The sequence below is a fragment of the Lichenostomus cassidix genome, chromosome 1 (assembly GCF_008360975.1).
Source record: "Lichenostomus cassidix isolate B80296 chromosome 1, HeHo_3.0, whole genome shotgun sequence".
Classification (NCBI taxonomy): Eukaryota; Metazoa; Chordata; class Aves; order Passeriformes; family Meliphagidae; genus Lichenostomus; species Lichenostomus cassidix.
Genome location: NC_139479.1, coordinates 15,758,507 through 15,775,300, shown reverse-complemented (window position 1 = coordinate 15,775,300; position 16,794 = coordinate 15,758,507). Strand labels below are relative to the sequence as shown.

Here is a 16,794-nt window from a genome sequence, read left to right as displayed (position 1 = left end):
TCTGTCTTGGCTCAGGGGAGTCTCTGTGCTGGCACCCATATCCCCTTTCATCACATTCAGGAGCACAGTCTTAGCACTGTTAAAATTTGGGACTAGTTTTAGCAGCCCTGCAAACAGGAAAGGCAGTATATTTGTCCTTGCTCCAAAAGCAGGGGCTCTGGGTTGGGGTTTTTTGTGGTTTTTTTTTTTTTATCCTCTCCCAAACTGCTAACTGGGATTGTTTATATTTTACAATATTATTACTCCTGTTATGAGCTGCCTAAGGCAGCCACATCAAAGTACTGCAGAGCGTGCATGGTGCCAGCTCGAATAATAGCAACAAATGCCGGTCTCCCAAACCTTGGTTTGATTTTATTGTTCCAGTAGGAAATGAGTTGGTGTGATCCCTCCGTCTGTGAGAGTCTTTGACTAGAGATCATTGTTCTGGCACTCAAATCCCTATTTTAATTAGAAAAGAAGGAAATACTTTGAGCTGATGCTTAGATAAAAGCTGCAAATGATATTTATCGCTCTCTGAAGGAGGGTTTTTTTTTTTTCCAGTTTAAGACTTCACAGCAAAATCCCCCATTTTGTTTAATTTTCAGGGGCTTTTTTGTGTCTCCCATTCACTCTGAGGTGGCTGAAGCAATGGCACTGTTGTCTCAGCTCCCACCTGGCACCCTATATGATGTCCTGGCCGTGTGAGTTTTGCCATTGATTTCAGTGGGGATGTCCTCTTGGCCATTGCTCACACAGAAAGAACTAACCTGTGGTCCCACAAGGGCTGCTGTCACTTTTGGGTGATGTGGGCCTCTGCTGCCTGGCTTGGGGTGTGGTGGTGATGGAGCTGCCCATTGAGGTCATCTTCTCAGTCCTGGGGCTCCAGCAGCCACCACAAGCCACAGGGATGGGAGGAAGGGCTTCAGTGCACACTGTCTCAGGTTATGTATCTGAACTGAAGCCATTTGTTCCCTGCTTACAATGGCAGGAAGTATCATATTGAGGTCCTGACCGTATGTAAGCACGCTGATTTTTATAGTGTGGATTCTGAAGTGAAAAATGGACTTAATTCTGAATGGAGACTGTTCATGTTTCAGCCTGTTGCCATTGTTGTCTGAAGAATGATTAAAAAAGGGGCTGCCTCTTGTGGCCTTTCCTCTTTCCTCTTCATGTTTTTTTTCATAGTTTTCCCTTTTGAAAAGATGGCATGGGTTGTCCTATATCTTAGTGTCCGGCAGCAATCTTTAAAATGTGTTTAAATGGAGAGGATTAACTTACACCACAGTCTTTAATACTTTCCTTCCAGAAATCCAGCCAGTTCCTAGCAGGAATCTGACTCAGCACTAGTAGTCCCAAGATAGGACAAGTTGAAAGCATGTTCAAGTTGTTCATTTGGTCACTTGTTTTCAGAAACCTGTGTTTCCAAGGGGCAAAATGGATAATATTTCACAAATGTGCCATTTTTGTAACAGTGCTAAGGTGCAAGTCCTTCACAACTGACTTGTGAGCTCCTTGTATTTAAGTTTCAAGTGTGTGACTTTCAAAGCATGACCCATCTGCAGTCCCTGTTAGTGGTAAACTGTTAGTGATAAACTGTGCTTGCACAGACCTTCTTGAGTGGTTTCATTGTGTTCTGCCAACTGTGCCATCCTGCTTCAAAACTTGTGAAGTGTAGATGTTCAGCAAGAGTAAGCTTGAAAAGATATCATTCTTACTTAGATAAGAGAGCCCTCAAGCCTTGACTTCTGTGGACTTTCAGAGCAATTTTTCTGGCCAAACTGTTAGAAGTAATCAAGCAGCTGAATGCTTTAAAAAAAACTAATTAAAGACAATCTAGCTACTTCATAGGAGCTTTAGCTATGTTGGTGAAAAGGGATGTTTGCCACTTTGTCTCATGCTATCCTTTAAAAGAGAATGCTTGGAAAACTTCATTGTGTTGTAAAATTTTGTATAATTTTATTCTTCTTTGTAACTTGCATATGATTAAGGAAGGGAGAGGAGTTTGTTTCAGGACAGAGGAGAAAATGAAAGACACTAGGTAGGGTCTTCCACATTTATATCAGCACAGTGATTTCACAAAGAACATGGAGAAATGTAGGAAGTGAGAAAAAATAATTAGACAATTAGAATAGGAATTTTGTTACTAAAAGCTCCAACATTTTTGTGCAGTTCTTATAAAAACTTGGGACATAAAAACCAGAAAACAGTAAGGTTTAAAAAATGTTTGCATTGTGATGTAAACATTTTCTATAATGAATTCTTAATTTTTATGCTATTTTCTTATAAAATAATGCTTAAAAATAAAAGATGGAATTGTTGCAATTAAAGCCACACAAAGTTTACACTATTAGGCTGCTGACCAGAAGCCTGGCTTGCTGTAGTTTGTCACCACGGAAACCAGAAGAGTTGGTTGCTGTAGAGGGCTGCTGGAAACATAAAAACAAATTAGCAAGTGACAAGTTCAAGGCTGTGTGAGGTTGTGTTGAGGATCCTTGTGTATCTGGAGAGCTCCTCACCTAAACTTTTGGGCCACTAATGAAAGGGAGATCTGCTGAGCACTGATAAATACAGGGCCATGCACCTGCTCTGTTCCAAGAAATTCCGGAGGGGCACATTGCTGGAAACAGGGTGCTCTGGAGAAAAGGCACCACATGCTCTTTTGGCTTGGTTAACTTTTCGTGGCATTGTTTATTTTTTGAGAGGTGCTGCCACATAAGATTTGTGTAGAGTGGCTGCATGGTCTGTAGAGTGGCTGCATTTGTGTAGAGTGGCTACATGGGCAAGACCAGCTCCTGCATGGTCTTGCCCATGTAATAGAGTGTTGTGTAACCTGGAAGCCCAGTCAAAGGACTGAAGGAAGGCTGCTGAGATGCACAGAATGTTGGTCTGACCTAGTTGAGGTCTTGTATTCTTTGGTTCACACAAGCAGGCAGTAGGGCAGAAGATAGTGTGACTTGTGCAATGAATCACTCATAATCACTTTGACCTTCAGTTTAACAGGTTTTTTTTTCCATTTCTTTTGGACTTAACAAGATCCTGTAGAATATAATTTATGCAAGTATAGTTTATATCAGTTTTGCAAGCCTTGCTTCTGAATTTGGCCCACAATCTATAAACCTTTGGCTTCTAGAATGTAATGAAACCACAAAAAATGAGCGAGTGGTGTTAATAAAGAATCAATCAGAGCATTGGCTTAGCTATTACAGCTATTAAAATTGCTCAAATAAGGTGAATGCAGAGCTCAGACAGCTAAACACTGTGTCACTGAAGTCAGTTTCACAGCTTTCACTGACTTGTCCCCTAATTTTCAATAAAGAATATGACAGTATTCCTCAAAACTTGCATGGAAACTAATTTTAATTTATCTGGGCTTGTGCACTGCCTAGCTGATTGAAAAAGCTGGCAGCATTACCTGACATTGAACTCTTATGAAAGAACAGTGAGTTCTCATTCTGTAGCCTAGAGCTCTGTGTGTGCCTATGTGTGTGGAGTGGGGACACCCACCCTGAAGCCCGGGCCAGGTTTGCAGCTGAAGCGTGCCCATGACGGAGGGAGGAAGGTGACATGGTGTTCTTTCATAGCTGTTCCCATCTCTCATTTCTGAGACATCTTCACATTTGTTTCACTCCAAAGCTGAATAACAAATGACTGTGTCCTTCCTGGTAAAATGTCTTTTCCATTCTTCTGTTTATCCTTTCTTTATGTCTTACTGAGCATTTCCAGAGTTCACTTGCAGTGATGGCCTGGGAGCATGATTAAATCATGATTTACTAAACCCTGCCAAACCTAAAGTAAAATATGTTTAACATTCTCCAGCTGTTCATCATACATAATCCTTGACTTATTTTTATTTTTTTTTAAATATTGAGCTGGTATCCTGTAAAAACACTCCTGGGAAAGCTGCTCATTTGCTTCTATGCCAGCAAGAGGCTCTTTACTTGCTGAAAAAGCAGCATCATAAGCTCGACACATTGATTCTGATGGGTAACAAACACCAGCCGGTAGCTTTCCAAAACACAGAGCACTTCCAGGATGGAGCAGTGAGTTCAGTCTTACATAACAATTCTCACCACACACACTAAATGAGACCTGTAATGTTGTGATGGTGTGCAGGTGCTCTGGCTCCAGGAGCAGAGGAAAGGAAAGGAAAGGTGGTCAGTAATTGCAGTGCATGTGGGTAATTTCGTCATTCCTTAAATGTTAAGAAATGCTTTCATTGAGGCAAAGCTTTGGATTTCTGTCCTGTTATTTTCCATTATCCTTTTCTGTATTTTGAGCCTGTGCTATTTAAATTTGAGTTGTGGAAGCTCCAGGTACCTGCTAAAACCCAGGCTTCTGGTTTTTGTATTGAATTATTTGCTGCATTCCTTAGCTCTGTTTGTCTGACTGGATATTTCCCCACACACTGGATGCCAAGTGACTGCTTCCTTGCTTTCCTCTTAAAAGTAGCTGTGCCCATCATGAAGGCTCTGGGATAAGCAGGCGAATGTTGACACTTGTAGCATCCCTCAGTCAGATGGCTTTGCAGGACACACGAATTGTGACTCCATGTATGAGGAAGTCTTGCAAGGTCCTTGCAGGGTTTGGAGCCAGACTCTTTGGGTGCTTGGTGGGAGCAAGTCTTCAACATGTGGTGGAAGGTTTTATGGATTTTCCTCAAGTGACTTCTTTGTAAGTTTTCTCCTGTTTTCTCCTGATTTTCCTCCTGACACTGTTGCTGTCAATAATACTTAAAATGAAGCTTGCTTTGGGCCTTTTGTGCCTCTTGACTAAAGTAGCACTGAGTGATGAGGCAGACAGACATTAGAGAGGACTAAGCAGGAGGAGGGAGTATTGAAACTAATTTCAAGGATCTTTCTTTGCTGAAAGATTTTTGGTAGCCTGTGTCCTATCTTGCTCATGGTGAAGTCCTGATATTTTTCCTTAATGTGAGTTTAACAAGAGATATAAACCTTCAAGCCAGCCACACCTAAGAAAAATGTCTGAAAAGGCTGTGTCTGGTTATTTGGGGGTCTACTTCGAAGGAATGAATCTTATTTTAAAGTTGTATGTTTTAAGTTTGGGAAAGGGCCCTATGTCATCCACATAAGATTTCCAGTTGATCATATGGTAATTAAAATCTCATTCAAACAAGCTGGAGCCTCTTTACATATGCTCAAGTGCAGTATCTATCCAAGTGCTATGTATAGATTTAATTTTCTTTAATTGCTTATAGTGTGAATGATTAATTTGAGGGGAAAACTCTGCTGGAGTAAAATAAGGATCTGTTTCTTGTCATTGTATACTGTTTTAATGGGGAGTGAAATCTGGGATTTGAATGACTTGACAGTCAGCAAGACTGTCTTGCTTTTAACAGCTCAAGAATTTCAAACAGAGGAACGAGAAAAGAATACAAACCTGAGCACGGGATTTGAGCCTTTTGCCATCTGATTTTAGCAACACCAAGCACCTCATAAAATGCAACAGTAGGTGTAAGTGTGTGAGTCAGGGGGCTGGTGATGCATTTGTTCAATGCTGATCATCAGTGTCCTTTTGCATTCACTGACATGCTTTTGGTGGGGAGGAACATTTTCATTAAATCTGTCTCTGCTGAAGCTGTCTCCTAACCAGGTGGTGCCAAACCAGAGTGTGCCTATGCAGCTTAGGAGGATAGTGGTGTCTTGGGGCTCTGACAAGCTGACTTCACCACTGGTGTAGCTGTTGTAGCACCTTTGGCTTCAGTAGGACTCGGCTGGAGAGTAAGTGGCCCCTCACTTGGCTGCTCACCATAACCATTGTGACTGCTTCTGCTATTAGGGAATAAATAGATTTTTTTCCATGGTTACAGTACATCTAGTCTTTAATGTTCTTGCTGATTACCACTGACCCAAAAAGTCTGCCTAGCATGCCTTTTATATGGAGTATATGTCAGTGAAGCTTAAAGTCTCTTCTCCTCCCCTAGGCTTCACTCTGCAGTCATGTCTTTCAGACAGCTGAAATGCCATACCTCATTCGTTGGGCTGTGTAGGGAAATGTTTGATCTAATCATGTCTGAATATTTTAGAAGGTTTTGGATAACGGAATGCTATAAATGTGCTTAGAAAATTCTGTATCCCTGAAAAGTATGTGCATGTAGTTTAAAGTTCTCCCTTCGGTGTCTCCCTTAGTGCCTATGGAAGTGTTTCTTGTTTCTCGTTATAATCATAAAACCCTGTCATAGTGGTCCCTGTGTTTCTAGTGCCTTTTATGGTTTTGTTTGTATTTTTAAATGTGAGTTGCGGCATTTGAAACCCGCGCTGACAAAGGCTCTGTCAGTGGAAAAAACAGTTCCATCATCATTCCTGCAAAGTACATGGACCTGTTGAAATGAGTCCAGAGGAGGATCACAAAAACTATCAGAGTGTTGGGGCACCTCTCCTATGAAGATGGACTTGAGAGATCGAGGAGAGGAGAGGAGAGGAGAGGAGAGGAGAGGAGAGGAGAGGAGAGGAGAGGAGAGGAGAGGAGACCTTTGTAGCACTTTCTAGTACCTAGGAGAGGCCTACAAGAGAGCTGGAGAGGGACTTTTTACAAGGATATGTAGTGATAGGAAAAATGGTAGATTTAGATTAGCTATTAGGCAAACAATATTTACTGTATGGATGGTCATGTATGAATGGTCATGTATGGATGGTGATTTACTGGAACAGGTTGTCCAGAGAAGCTGTGGATGCCCCATCCCTGGAAGTGCTGAAGGCCAGAACGGATGGGGCTTTGAGCAATGTGGTCAATTGGAAGGTGTCCCTGCCCATGGCAGGGGGGTTGAAACTAGATGTTCTTTAAGGTCCCATTCTATGATGCTATGATTCTAAAGTAATTTTCATTAGTTCATGTAATACGGAGCATACTTTGTCTTTCTGTCACAGTTAGGCTCATGCTAAATAAGTCTGGGTAGTTTTATCTAGATGGTAGTTTAAATGAGGCTACTGATGCTTCTGTCCCTCTGCGCTGAGTTCTGAACTACTAACAACAAAATATGGCCTTTGCTGTATTTACCAGATGCTTTCATGTGATTTGTTATTAAGCTAGATTTTCCCAGTATTTAAATTTCTTATAGCTGGGTAACTCCTGAAGATAAACAGGGTAAGAAATCTAAAACTCATGCTACAACTACACTGCAAAACAGATCCTGTCCAAGATAAAGGTGAGCCTAAGCTGTTCTTGGTGCTCTTCCACAATTTACATGTGGAGTGCTTTTGTCTATGGAAGTCACCTCCATGATGTTACAGCAGAAGTATAGTTCTGTCTAGTTCTGTTCAACTGTGTGTGCTCTAACATGTCACAAAACATCACTGCTGCACATGAGCACAGCTGGGTGTTATTTGGGCTCAGTGTGACAGGTTAGGATGCTAACTATGGAGGGAAAAATAACATAGTAAGGAAAGAAGGTGAAACCTGGGGTGCTGCTTGAGGGGAAGAAAAGAGGTGAGTTCAGTGCAGGCATATAAATGGCATGTAAACCTTTAGCTGGAGTTGAGCTTCAGCAGAAATTTCATGTGTGCAGAGAGCTGCTGCCCTTCAGGAGGACAGGACATCGGGAGGCCTTTCGAAATGTTCTCAGTAAAAATTCATGCCTTTGACTCTGTTGAGAAGTGCAGTGATTACAAGGATGAAAAAGGGGATGAGCCACACTACACACATCAGTGTCTTGGGGCATCAAATTGCTTGCTTTTTTATTGTTTTTTCTTGAGAGAGGGTGGTGTCAGATCATTATTATCCCCTTGCTGTTCTCTAAATCAGCAGTTTGCCAGAGGAGTATACAGGCTTTTCTCAGAATTGATTTTCAGGGGGAAAAAGCCAAACATTTCCTGTCAATAAAAACCTTCATTTGGAGAGAACACTTGGAAACCAAAGTTAAATACCTAGATTGGTAAGCTTAAACAAGCTCCCCTCAAATCTCTACGCATATACTTTTCTATATTTTTGTATCCTCTGTTTAAGCAAGTAATATATTTCTTTTGGTTAGTTGCAGGACCTCTCTTGAGGGATAATGCAAACCAGTGAAAGGAAGAAAGAAACAGTAAGTTTTTAATAGACCTCCAGCTTCTCATATGTAGTGGAGAAGAGCCAGCTTCACTGGGTCAACCTGAATCATGAGCAATGTTGGTGAAAGCTATTGCAGAGCTTGCAGCAGTGTGGCAAGATGCCACCAATCCTGCTGGGAGACAGGAGATATGGAATATATTCCGTGCCTGGCTAGTAGTGTGCTCTGGGTGGCAAGCAGGCTGGTTCACTCCTTTGTATCTCAACTTTTCATGAGTTTCTAGATTATGAAACTCTTAGGGGAGGGGTAGTCTTTTCCTTGATATTGGCTAATACCTGGGCCAGAGAGGCTCTGATGCTAGTGAGGAGTTTGGGCACTTAATGTAAATCAAAATAAGTAGGCAGCAAAGGCCATTTAAGGTGCTTATCAATCAAAGCAGCACTTGTTTGAATCATTGATGTACCCATTCATCTTGCCTGGGCACAGTTGTATTTATAGTTAGAAATCAGAGCAGAAGAAGCTAAGAATTTTAATAAATAATTGATAATGGCTTGCTGTGGCCATGCTCTCAAAGAAAGTGAAGATGGAGGGACAATGCATACAAAATATTTGAAAGGGAATAGATAAACTTAAGATATAAAATTTCATCCTCTCTTCACATCACTATCACTACAACAACACATTTGATGCTTGTTTTCCTCAATGCTCCACAAGACTTTGTCCTCAAAATAATAATAACTACAGGGGAAAAAGGAACCTGATCTGCCAGTTTCTGATCAAGGTTATTTATGAGCTTTTTGGCTTGCTTCCAGCAGGGTTCTGTATGTTTATCTCTTGAAATAAAAAGAAACACTCACCTGGGATGTTCCTATATCCTTCCCAGTTCTCCTTTCGAATATGGAACTATTATTTCCAAAAATAGTATGTGTTAGGTCTGTTCCTAGTGACAGTAGGAATCTATGTATGAGTACTTTGTTCTCTCTTCAGCAACATGGCTGAATGTTTGGCTGAGGTGTTCAACAGGTGATGACCCAGATATAAATATACATATGTACAGATACATACATATACATGTTGCATCTCCTCTTTGCATTGCAGGAAAAACCACAACAGAGATGTAGAGCAATCTCTCTGATGGTGCAAAATCCTCCTTCTGAAGTAAAGTTAGCTGTGAAATTAAGGTCTGCAGTTTGAAAAAAGGGCATGGAATGAGATTGCCAGTGCTGAAGGAAGCTTTAAACGTTTTGTCCAACATAATCATTAATCAAAAGCATCTTTAGATAGCCTGCTAAATATTTCTAAATAGAATAAGGATGGAATGTGAATGATACTCATCTGACAAGCCTGTGCTGGTCAGGGCTTGATAGCCATGGATGTGACATGCTGAGAGAGAGGACAGAAATGTGTGGGAGGGGAGTCAGAATCATCAAAATGCCCAGAGGGAATCAGAGCTTCTCCAGATGACCTAGCCCCCATGAACCTTAATGCAGTTGAGCTTTAAACTGCCTTGCAGCTTCTCCCTTGAAAAGAAAAAAACACAACCAACCTTAAAAGTTACATGAAGTCATTTTGAACGATGGTTTCATTATTCAGCCCCAGTGGATAAACTTCCTCTGGGCTTAATTGAAGTGCAGATTTCTACTATATAGAAGTCAAGGCCCTGGCTAGAGTCTCTCCCTTTAGCTGGCCTTAAGAATTATTTCTCTTCGCTAGCTCTCCAGTGTGCTCCTCTGAATTACTTCTTTCATTTCTTTCTGGAAGCTCCAGCTTTTGCTGTGGTTGTGTGCAGATTGTGGCTGTGTGTGTGCAGATGCTGAACTCTTCTTCACTACACCTGAGTGTGGACTCACTGTAGACTTTTTGGTACCTGGGTGAGTACTGGCTCCCCTTCATATTTACAGGTCCTTGCTTCTCTCTCATTTTAGATTCTTGCAGGGGGGCAAAGGGCCACGGGAAAGCAATCAGGAAATGTCTATGGTCAAGAAAGGGGGAGAAGGAGCCAGGCAAAAAGCTGACTGCAGAAAGCAACTTGTCATCTCTGGTCAGCTTGCCAGCTCCATTGTGAGTCAGATGATAGCATGGAATTCAGTACAAGGTGCTCTAGGGCCTCACCTGACAATAAGGCATCACTTTGATGCTTTTTATATCCTGGAATGGAAGAAGATTGGTGCTAATGATGTTGAAGCAGTGGGTGTTTATGCATCCTGTAGCCTTCCATTAAAGGAAGAGGCATTCCTCTTCTGAGCAGTGTTTGGGATCCTTCAGTTAATGTGCTGCCTTTTAATGAAGGAGTATTGGAAAGCACCCTTTGCGAGGGCACATCAGAATGCAGCGTGTCCCACAGCTTGTGTGTATGGAACTGTGTCATGCAATATGCAGAAAATTTGAAGTGCCAGACCAATATAACTAGAGAGTTATACTGGAAAAAGATTTCGCTGCTTTGCACTGAAGGATGCATGAATGAACTAATAAATAAGTAAATACATCTGAAGAAAAAGAAGAAGGGGAGGGAAAGTCCGGTCTACTGCTTCATAAACTTCAGTGCCACATTAACCAGTTTCTCTCCTAAAGCAGACCTGCTATGCTATCACAGTGCTTTAATGTTTAATTCACTTTGATTTGCACTACAGAAATATCAAGTGTTTCTGCAGGCAAACCAAGGCATCTAAGGAGCACCGTTGGGAATAAAACTCTAGAAAGACCTTCAGAGAAATTAGAGAGGGGGCACTTTATTGGTTTTTATTCCAGTCCTGCAGTTCTGCTCTGTGGCTTTGTTTTTTCCCTCACTTTAAATGAGTATGCGGGGCAGATTGGTTTTAATATCATGTCCTCAATTCTGTGCGTGACCCGTGGAGGCTGTCTATAGCAAGATTAGAAAAACAAGCAAATGTTTAATTTTGTAAGGGGGAGGGGAAAGACCCTGCTGCTGTTAAAGAACATGACTGCTGAAAAACAGACATATTGAAATCTTTTCCTCAGGAAAAGGGGGTTTTGATCAACCCTTTTGTTCCTGCTACCTTCAGACAACCAGATAATGTGCATTTCATAAGGAATCATCAGCAAAAATTAACAACCATTGACACTTTTATTAATGTCCTGTCAAATAGGTGGTCAAATATAGGTGAATTTTGCCACAGAGACACTGCAGGCTCTCCATTCCTGCTTCATGCTACTGATGAGTCCAGTCCTTTCTGCATTGCTGTGAAGGGTTCAAGTATTGCCAGATGGAGACACCAGGGAGTTCTGAGCAAGCTACCTTGGTGTCATCACCTTCCTAAAGGACATGATGGAATTTCTGAGCATGCTGTGTCGGGTTGGAAAGTGTGTACAAGTATCTTGGAAAGACGATTTTACAACAGTCATTTAGCCCAAGATATGAGTTCTGCAGAAGTCATGCCTGAGAGCTTAGTTTTGTGCTTCACCAAGCTCATTCCCACACCCAGCTTTTGGGCCACCACAGCACTAGAAAACAGTTGAACACTGAAAGCAGAGGTTGACGGCCAGCAGCTTTTCCTGAGTGTGGATGCACCACAGAGGAGATGAGCCTGCTGGACTTCACATCTGGAAGGGGAGAAGCAATTCCCCTTAGGGCTGACACAGCAGGGAGAGAAGGCCCAGGCCCACCACCTCACCTGGAGACCTCTCTGCTTCTTTTGGCTGAGGGACACCACAACAGCACCTCCTGGGGCTCACAGCCCCTGGAACAGCTCCAGGTCCCACATGCATCACGGGATGCAATCATCTGAAAACTCCTGTGCCATGCCAACAGAATCAGAAAATCCTAGTGTGTGTGAAGGGAAACAAAGACCCAATAACCGTCCACAGAATTACTATAATTCACCCTATTTTTTTTCCAGGCTCTCTCCACAGTTATCGTGGTGGTGCCGGCAGACTGCAGAAGTACATGTGCAAATAGCTAAGTTGTAATTTGCAAGTGCAATTAGCTGGTTTTGTGAGTGCAATCACAGTAATTGCAGGAGCCTAACTTATGTGCTTCACTGTTTTTCATCTTCAGAGCAAAGACTAATTAAACATTAATAATAACATTAACAGCAAAATTAACATATATATATTTGAGACCATGAATTATTTGCTTTTCTGCAAGTAACATAAGTGTGAGGGAGACAAAATGCATGTTGAGCAGAAAAGAAGCTTGCTGCACTTTTTTGGACTCCCCCCCATACAGCTGCTTCATCACTGTGCTGGTGTCATAGCTGTAGCAGCAGACAGATTTAGGCATGACTGTGTGAGGATTAGGGCTCTTTGTAGTGAAATCTAGAGAGTGCATGCTATAGGAATATGGGAAGTAATGCAGGAAGTCATCCTCAAGATTCCCACTGCATACAGCACTGCATAAATGCACATAGTGGTTTATGTGAGGAAACACAGCCCTCTTTCAGGTAGTTTACCAGTGCCAGGATGATGTTTCTGGCTGTGAAATAGTGCAAAGACACTAGGCCAAATCTGGCAGATGTAGGAAGGATTCAAGGGAAAAATAGGTTCTGTGGAGATTTAGGTCATTAGGTAAAAAAGAAATTGGAAGCTGTTCCGAGTGTTGTGGGTGGTATGGAAAAAAAAGGCACAGAGCTGAGAGTGGGAGAGTACTACATCTGTAACACCCAAACTCAAATGTCTATTTTCATTCACAAGAACAAGAAGTTGCTTTTTCATTTCTTATCCTGCCATATGATGGATGCATACAGTACAGTGTGAGAACACTGCCTGTTTATGGATGGCTTTCTGCTCTTCATTTACCTTCACCACAGCTCCGTCAGTCTGTCACTGCTTTGAGTGGCTGAAGAAGTGGAATGTTGGCCAGAAATGATGTTTTCTTTTCTTCAGATGAGTTGGGGCGAAATAAACTTCAGTAATTAGTAATAATTAATGAAATAATTAATGGATAAATAATTCACTAATAGCACTAGTGGTCTGTTAACCCCTTATTTGAGTTGTGCATAAACCTGCTGTTTATGACAAGCTTCCGTCCATGTATTTTAACTAGGAGATTTAGTTTTCATCTGATTAGTGGCCACCTTTGCAGCCTTCAGGCTCTCTGTCCTCTTTAATTACTCCTTTCTGTTTGTAGTCTGTCATTTACTCATTTTCTGCAAAACAGCTGAAAGTCAACATCAATCAGGACAGACTGTACCAGTCATTGGGAATTTCAAGAGGTACAAACGATCCATGGTTTTTATAAGGGCTGAAGAAATAAAACCCAATAAAACTCTGAGCTTAAAACGTAAAATGAAACTGCAGAGGAAAAATAGAGGGGCACAGAAATAGAATTCCTTAATACCATGCTATCATGGTTGAAGAAGCCGTCACAACTCAATCACAGGCTGAGATGGCTGCTTTATCAGGCGTGAACCTCCATTTATCCTCCTTTCTGTGAAAGTATATGAAAAATGACTCCTTGTTACTCATAGGCAGGCTGGTGTGCTACTGAGATCAAGCACTTCTGACATATCAAAGCATAGGGGCTATTGCCTGACTCTGGCTTTTATAAGTTGCTGGAAATACTAGTCCAGATCTCATAGCTGAGCAGTTTAGGTCACTGTTGGGTGCAAAGAAAGCAAAGTAGATCATGAAGAGAGGAATAGTGCAATGAGGCAGTATTGAGGGACAGGTAGCTTATGCCTGTTCTTGTATTTGTGTATCCTGGCAAAAGCCCTGCTTCTGATGGAAAGTTCCTTGTACGTGTGTATGTCTGGTAGATCTCAGATAAGCCAAGCTAGAGAGCAAAGGGAGAAAGATGAAGTGCTTTGCACTATATGCAGAAGTAGGTATGAAGGCAAGTCTTGTACTAGAGGCATCACCTTTGAAAGCCTTGAAAAATCTGGGATTTTGTACTTGTCTTTATGTAGTTAATTGGCAGATGCTTGCTCTCTTACTTGGAGACAGCCTGCTAATTGAGCTAAAGGTGGATTTTTTCTTTCTTTGAACAAGTGCAAGGGGGAGGTAAAAGCAAAAGCCCCAGGCTGTGGGCAAAACTCAGCTGAGACCTCCACATTTTGGACAGCTGGTTTCTCCTGCAATTATAGGCATTTTGATGATGGGTTTAGAGTTCCTATATAAGTAATCCTTATCTCTTGTTTAGTGAATGCTCCAGCTGAGCCAGCAATCTGATATTTGTCAGTAGCTTATGGGAGGTTGAGGGCAAAACAAGAGCAAGGAGGGGGAGCAGCTCTCCACCTCCTCGCCCCTTCCTGCAGATAAAAAAACTGGAAAGGGTAAGGAGGAGAGAGAACTTGTTTTGACTTTGCCATATTGTGCAACTTACAGCATTTTGTTACTGTGCATGAGGATGACATGAAACACTGCTTGAAATTTTTATAGAGAGAGAGCTCAGGGATTGTTAATAAGCTAGATCTAGGGACATGGGAAAACAGCAAAACAGACCTGAATCTGCATTTCTCCTTCCTATGTGACTGCTCCTCTGTCCCTGAAGTTGGAGTTTAGCTCAGCAGCACCCCATCTGCATTCTCTGTCTCTAAGCAGGCTCATTGCAAGAGGGAGTCCTTTCAAAGAAAAAGGCTGAAACTGTTCAGGAGGTAGAGCAGTGATCTTTGCCAGTGCTGTGCCTTGTTGTTGGAGGAAAGATGCTGAGGTGAAATGCTTCATGGAAAATCACTCGAAGTTAAAACCAAACTTCCGTTATTTCATTGAAATAATATTTTCACCCACAGATACTTCCATTCTCTAGGGTTAATAAGGCCAACTCTGCATTTCTAAAATGCTGGTTTTAATGCTTGGTAATCTGCATAGCTGCTTATCCATAAGGTGACATTAATTGGTAAAATTGTTTTTCAGTTACTTCTTTAGATTGATAGCCAATGTTGGCGTTGAGTGACAGGGCTCAGTGTTGGGGCTCAAATATTCCTCTTGAATGTCTTTGTCAATAATCTGGATGAGGGCATAAAGGGCATCCTCAGTCAGTTTGCAGATGAACACCAAGTTGGTTTTTTTGTGTTGATCTGCTGGAGAGTAGGAAAGCTCTGCAGAGGGACCTGGACAGGCTGGATTGATGGGTTGAGGCAAATTGTATGAGATTCAACAAAGGCAAGTGCCAGGTCTTGCATTTGGGTCTTAACAGCCCCATGCAATGTTACAGTCTTGGGGAAGAATGGTTGGAAAGCTGCCTGGCAGAAAACCACCTGGGGATGTTGATCAATAGCAGCTGAACATGAGCCAGAGTGTGTGCCCAGGTGGCCAAGAAGGCCAATGGCACCTGGCCTGGATCAGCAATAGTGGCCAGCAGGACCAGGGCAGTGATTGTCCCCTGTACTCAGCACTGGTGAGGCAACAACTCAAATCCTGTGTTCAGTTTTCAGCTCCTCACTACAAGGACATGAAGGTGCTGGAGTGCATCTGGGGAAGGGCAGAGGAACTGGTGAAGGGTTGGGAGAACAAGTTTGATGAGGAGCAGCGTCTCATGAGGAGCAGCTGAGGGAGCTGGGGTTGTTTATCCTGGAGAAAAAAAGGCTCAGGGGAGACCTTATCAGTCTCTACAACTTCCTGAAAGGAGGCTGTAGCCAGGTGGGGGTTGGTAACAAGAGACGGGACAAGAGGAAATGGCCTCAAATTGTGCCAAGAGAGCTTCAGGTTGGACATTAAGAAAAATTTCATTGTGGAAAGGGTTGTCAAGCATTGGAATAAGCTGCTCAGGGAAGTGGTTGAGTGACCATCCCTGGAGGTATTTAAAGTATGTGTAGTTATGGCACTTAGAGGCATGGTCTACTGGTGGACTTAGCAGTGCTGGGTTGTCCTGGTTCTGGCCAGGACGGGATTAATTTTTGCAGTAGCCAGGAGGGGGCATGGCCAGGAGGTTATTCTATACAACGCTTTTGTACACTTTTGTTATTAATATTCTTGCTATTACTATTTGTTTTCTTATCTCTTTGCTGTTTCCAGTAAATTGTTATTATCTCAACTGGTGATCTTTACCTTTTGTGCCTCCAGTTCTCCTCTCCAGCCAACCGTGAGTGGCACATGGCTTGGAGAGTCTCACTGGGAACACTAAATTGAGGAGTACCATTCCTAAACCACGACATGGGGTAACAGTTGGACTCAGTGTTTTTAAAGGTTTTTTCTAAATTAACCAGTTCTGATTCTATGTATTTTAGTCAAAGAACTACAACAATATAAATTAAAGAATGACACCTCCCTCTGGGCTCTCTCAAGGTGTTAGAATAAAAAAGCACATGTCCTGTTCAGAAAACTGTTAAGTGCATGCTTCAGCAACCTAAGAACACAGTGACTTCTTTGAAATGAAGGTTTATCTGGTCAGTGTGATGCCTTTGACACTGAGCTCTTTCAGGACTAGTTGTTTCAATATTCTTTCCAGAGGGCAATTGTCCGAAATGTACTGTCCTCCAAAGAGCAGCAGCCACCTCCTGAGTGTCTGATGTGCTTATTACAGTAGGATGCAGAAGTCTTTAAGAAAAATTATAAATCACTGTAATAGTTTCTGCTCACTTAATTTAAATCTTTTCACTCTTTACCCTGTAAACCTAGCTATTCAGGAGCCCCACAATAAAGATAATGTATTTGAAACTTTTTTTTTTTTTTGTAAGTGCAACACATTACTAATAAATGGTGGGAAATAATCCTGACTGGTTGGGAGGTAGTGTGGATGCTTGGAAGCACTCCTGCATTTATAATTCCTAGTGCATCATACCATATTTTTCTAACCTCTAAATACTCTCTTTCAAACTATTTGCTCCCAGACTAAGACTTGTTACGAACTTGCAAAGGTGCTGGCATTTACTATTTCACATCTCTGGTGGTGAACATAACAGCTTCACCTTTTTGCT

General features: G+C 42.0%; 1 protein-coding gene and 1 long non-coding RNA gene across 4 annotated transcripts in view; both read left to right on the top strand.

Moving 5' to 3' along the window:
- The window catches only part of NHS (NHS actin remodeling regulator), a 248,995-nt gene that overhangs the window by 26,390 nt on the left and 205,811 nt on the right, over positions 1-16,794 (top strand). The window lies entirely within an intron of this gene.
- Positions 4,390-16,794, top strand: part of LOC146444256 (uncharacterized) — a 32,553-nt gene continuing 20,148 nt past the window's right edge. Inside the window, exon 1 of the long non-coding RNA XR_014849842.1 lies at positions 4,390-7,422. This is a non-coding gene — a long non-coding RNA (uncharacterized LOC146444256). The remainder of the gene's footprint in view (positions 7,423-16,794) is intronic.